This window comes from Colobus angolensis, unplaced genomic scaffold, assembly GCF_000951035.1.
Source record: "Colobus angolensis palliatus isolate OR3802 unplaced genomic scaffold, Cang.pa_1.0 Scaffold165, whole genome shotgun sequence".
Lineage (NCBI taxonomy): Eukaryota > Metazoa > Chordata > Mammalia > Primates > Cercopithecidae > Colobus > Colobus angolensis.
This window is the reverse complement of record NW_012114766.1, coordinates 5,006,259-5,011,588: the sequence shown is the minus strand read 5'-3', so window position 1 is coordinate 5,011,588 and position 5,330 is coordinate 5,006,259. Positions and strand designations below refer to the sequence as shown.

Sequence of the window (5,330 nt, the reverse complement as noted above, 5' to 3'; positions counted from 1 at the left end):
CATGGGTGACTGACTTCCATAGAGTTCTGCCCTGAGGAAACTGGCAATCCAACCAGATAGAGAGACCTGAAACTTCAATAGACCCAAGACACCTGAAAATTATGAAGCATAGCTATTTATTTCAAGGAAATTTGTTCAATTCCCATTTCATAGTTGTCAAGTAATATAAACTGTGTGTTTTAGAACCCTCTTTAAAAATAGTAAGTTGACGTCCTCTCAAGCTTGGGTGTTTGGTCGGTGGGGACCCACGCGGGTTCAACATGCTTATCAAGAAGTGTTATTTCTGTTCGGGGCCCATCTACCCTGGCCGCGGCGTGGTGTTCCTCCGCAACGATTGCAATCTGTTCAGATTTTGTAAATCTAAATGTCGTAAAAACTTTAAAAAGAAGCACAATCCTCCCGAAGTTGGTAGACCAAAGCATTCCGGAGAGCAGCTGATAAAGATCTTACAGTGGACAATTCATTTGAATTTGAAAAACGTAGAATTTGAAAAACCTATCAAATACCAGCGAGAGCTATGGAATAAATCTATGGATGCAATGAAGAGAGTTGAGATCAAACAGAAAAGCCAGGTTAATTTATAATGAACAGATGGAAGAAAAATAAGGAGCTACAGAAAGTTTAGGATATCAAAGAAGTCAAGCAAAACATCCATCTTCTCCGATCCCGTCTTGCAGGCAAAGGGCAGCAGGTGGAAGAGAAAATGGTACAGAAGTTACAAGAGGATGCGGAGATGGAAGATGCTTCTTAAAAATCTCTGTAACCATTTCTTTTATGTACATTTGCAAATGCCCTTTGGAGACTCGGAACTGCTGAATTTTTAGTTTATTTTTTATGTAAGTTCACTTAAATGAAAAGTGATTAAAATATCTCTCTCCTACATTGCCATCTACAAAACATCAGATATTACGGATGTTAGATTGCACTTCAGTGTTAAATCTTCACTGATAGATGTACTTATGCAAATCATAAAAAATCTGCTTGTAACTATGGAAGTGAATTGTGGACGTAAAATGCTTACGTCATTTGGATAATGACATTAGGCAGTGTTTGTATAAAAACTAATGGCAAAAATTCGTGGCTAGGGATGTATAAAACAAAATCTTCTTTGCAGTAAAATATTCCCTTTGTTAATGTTATGGAAGGGAGGATACAACAAGGAATTAACAATTTGTATGACAGCGTCAAATATTATTTTGATTTTAGTATTTCCTGTTTTGGTTTATTTGCAGCTCAGGAGAGCCTAACGACATTGTTTGATGAAGCCTCATTGTGCTGGACTGTTTTGACCTGGTTTAACCCTTCTGATAGGGAGTTGTGGATGTTGGAGTGAGCACTGAATAATCTTTACCTGGAGTGACATTACGCTGTAGAATTTCCACGTTGGAGAATATACAGTTCTAACTTGTGATTTCTGGTAGAACCAACTTCATTTTTCTAGCCTAGCAATGATCTAGAAGCAGGGGAATCCCAGTGCCTTTTAAAAGTTATTATGTAGTTTTCTTGTAAAAAGCTCTTGTTTTTGAAAAGTACAATTTATGGGTATAACATCTGTTTATTATTTGCACATAAAATAAAATCATTTAAAAAGTAAAAAAAAAAAAAAAACTAATAAGTTGAAGTGTTTGTAGTATTTACTGACTCCCCTAAATAAATGATCCTAAAATTCAAGAATCATATCAGACTTGTTCTGAGATGAAATCATAAATAATTGAAAGGGGTATCATATTTTTGTAATTTGATATAATTTTTGTTTGAACTTTGATTTTAATTTGAATTCGCTTTTGTAATTTTTGTAGTATGCATATGACAGAGAACTAATGATTTAGATTTTTTTAAAAACCCACTTTCCAAATATTCTGTTTAAGTCCCAAAATGAAACTTAAAATAGTATTAGCATAATTAATATTACTGTAAATACTGCACTTACTAAAACTAAATAAGTAGGACCAGTCAGTTAAAATGTTGAAGGCGTTAACTTCATCATGAAAATTAATGTGAGACCTGAAGAAAGAGCAAGATGATTTGTGAATAAGAACAGAGTGAAATATTTTTATTGAAAAGAAATCTTATAAAACAAGTGAAAGACAAAGACGCATTTTTTAAATCACAAGAAAAGTGTAGACTCTATTCAACTCCGTAAGTCTTCCATTGCCACTATTTACAAATCAATTTCTCCTTATAACTTTCCAAATGCTGATGAAATCACAGAAATTTAAAATCTAAGTGTATGTTTAAAACCTCTGGCAGACCAATTTCCTTTCTAGCCCATAATACTCTAGTTAAATATGAATGTCTATTTTTACAGTTGCTAATAGCAGATATAAGTTCCATTGCCTTTGCTTTTTTAAAACTTTTATAGCAAACCTGAAAGGTTGGAGATAAAACTTTATATATTTTAAGTTTAGTTCAAGTAAAAACCGTTCCTTTCAAATTTTACAGCAATTGAGGGACTTTGAAAAAACATGCTCCATCTCAACTTTTAGTTAGAATTCTATTGAGGCCAGAAGTACTTGTTTTTCTTCCTTTTCAGGATACCAAAACAGAAAAATCTAACACTTGTGTGTTGATAATCTACTTTGAGATTTTGAAAGTCCATATATTAAAAAATGTTTTTCATACATAAAGTTAATTATCTTGCAATTATATATATTATATAATATAATTATATAATATATAATATATATAATACACACAAATATATGAAATAACTCTTATTTGGAGAAGAACAGTTCTTTACCATCTCTTGTTAAGCTGATAGTCTATCTATTCTCTTCTTATACTAAATGATGCCGAGCCACATCCTTACATAATAACACAATAATATAACAACTACATCTTCTATTGTGACCATTTCCCCCTCCCACCTCTATTTACAGTGTGGTGGAGACAAATGCCTTTCTTAGTTTGTCATTGATTATTACCTGCCTTTTGAACCCTGGAGACATTTCTTAAATGTTCATCCTTACAAACATGTCATCTTTGTGTGTTTTCATGATGCTATTCAGAGCAGTACTTCTTGGCCACTTTGGAATTCGTAAGGAGAAGGGGTAGAATAAAATTTTTAGTCGATTTTATAATGCCTATTTGAAAAATTGAAAATGAACTGATTCTATACAAACTAACCATTTTAAAATCTTCTCAGCTAATAGAAATACTTGAAGGAGAGACTGTAATTTCTGCAAATCAATGACTATCAACTGGAAAAGACAGTATTTGATTTTCATGTTAATCACAAAAGTGTTCTTGGTTACAAGTAGGTGAAAAACACTGATTTGAATGCTCTGTGTTTTGATACTGTGATAATAATTCCTCATTATTTATTTTTCAATATGAGAAAAACTGCTTACACTGACATTTTACATATATGACATATGTAAATGTATATAATACATAATATATTACTAAAATATCATATATATTATATCATACATATAAAATGTTGGAGTAGGTAGTTCTCATACTAAAAATAGAATAATTCTTATCACACTGTAATATGTAATATATGATATTATAAAATATAAGACTATATATAATATATTATATATTATAAATTTAATATGTAAGTATATTATATCTTATATATATACACACACGCATATACATACACGCACATACATGTATGTTGTCTGGGTTTTTTCTTTTTTCTGGGAGGTTGAAGCAGGAGGGTAATGAATTATTATCTAATTTACCAAATGTATTTAACATTTTAAATTGCATATTTATTTCTAATTCTGGTACTGCACTATATTTTGAGATGCAATATAAATGAAAATTCTACATGATATCCACCCTGCAGGGCTTTGGTAATTCAGTAGGAGTGAGGGACAACCAGTCACAGTAGTGGTGATTTCAAGCTGAGACAGGTACCCTGAAGGGAGGAGTTTTGGAGATGTGAGAGCAGGGACCAGCTTGATCTGGAAGTGCTTGGTGGTCAGTGCTGGCATAGCATGCAGTCCCAAGAAGTATTTCCTGTGTGAGTGACACTACCTGAGAGCTACAATAGTTCACACTCTTAGGCACAGAAGCTTTCCCTGTACATGGAGCATGTCCATCAAGTAGGCATTTTTCTCTTGAACTCTCAAAGTAAAAATTGTTACAGATTTACCAATAAATGCTGAGGCTGGAGTGTTTTCATCTAAATACATAGCCTGGAAATGATACCTTAATTTCAGAGTAGTGGTAAGTGTAAACCTTATTGCAAAATGCCTATAACATAATATGAAAATATCTGTAATTTTCCTTGGTAAGACACAAAGATACTGCCCATTCTTCTGTGGTTTGTTGTCTATATAATTGAAAGGAAAGTCACCTGTTAGTTAAAGGTGGTTGAACATGAATATGTAATTATTTTTCCCATTTGAGTTCATGAATCTTATGAATATCCACAGATGACTTCAGTGAAATAATCCTAATAGAGAAAGTTCAAGGGTCTCTTCTTGTTGCCTGAATAAAGAATATCTGCACTCTAAATTCCATCTCTAGACTCCTTAGCTTTATAGCAATCTCACAGGTACTAGCATAGTCTAAGCAGGGTTATTTATGTTTTCTTTTTTATATATACTCAGAAGACCAGTATCAAATGTACAGATCCAATACCGGATGCCATTGCAACTTTTTAAAAAATGAAAAAAATACTTTTCTAGAAAAATTGCAGAAATCTAGTTTCCAAAATTTTCACATTAGAGGGAAGGCTTCAAGATTATCTTTGACTTTCATGTAGGCATAATCAATGGGAAAACCACCTGGAGTTTCAAGAACATTGTAAGTTATCATGTCCTCTTTATAGAGTAATAATGTTTTATTCTTGAGGACAATTAGGATGTGACATGCACACTTAAAACCTGAATGGAGATATTCATGATTAGAATCACATTTTCTGAGATCTTATTAAGTACTTCGTACTATGCTAGGTATTTTACACATTCTAAACCCCAAATAATTGTGCAAGGTCAGAGAAATGAGCCCTAATTTACAAATGCGGAAACTGAGGCTGAAGTTTGTCTGGCTCCTGTTGCGATTTTGATTCATGTTTTCCAAGTGTTTAATAGAAGTCATGCCTTACAGGCATTTGATTCTATAGAATAGGACAGACAATATCATAAAACTTCTTTTTTTGCAGGGAGTATTTTGGATGCAAAGGCCTCCTTAGGAACAAAGCTTTACTATGGTAGACTCCTTCTAGAAATCTCTGGAAGCTGTTTCTACCTTAGTGCCTTCAGTTAACCTCAGAGCTTCTCGAGTAATTAAAAACTGTTCTCCTGCTTTGTTGTTGATGCATTTAAATTTATTTTGATTCAGTTGGAAGGCTTTGTGATGAATACCCTTAT

At 32.9% G+C, this 5,330-nt stretch overlaps 1 pseudogene; it reads left to right on the top strand.

Moving 5' to 3' along the window:
- Positions 1-260: 260 nt before the first annotated feature.
- Positions 261-751, top strand: LOC105508659 (annotated as a pseudogene).
- Positions 752-5,330: the final 4,579 nt, after the last annotated feature.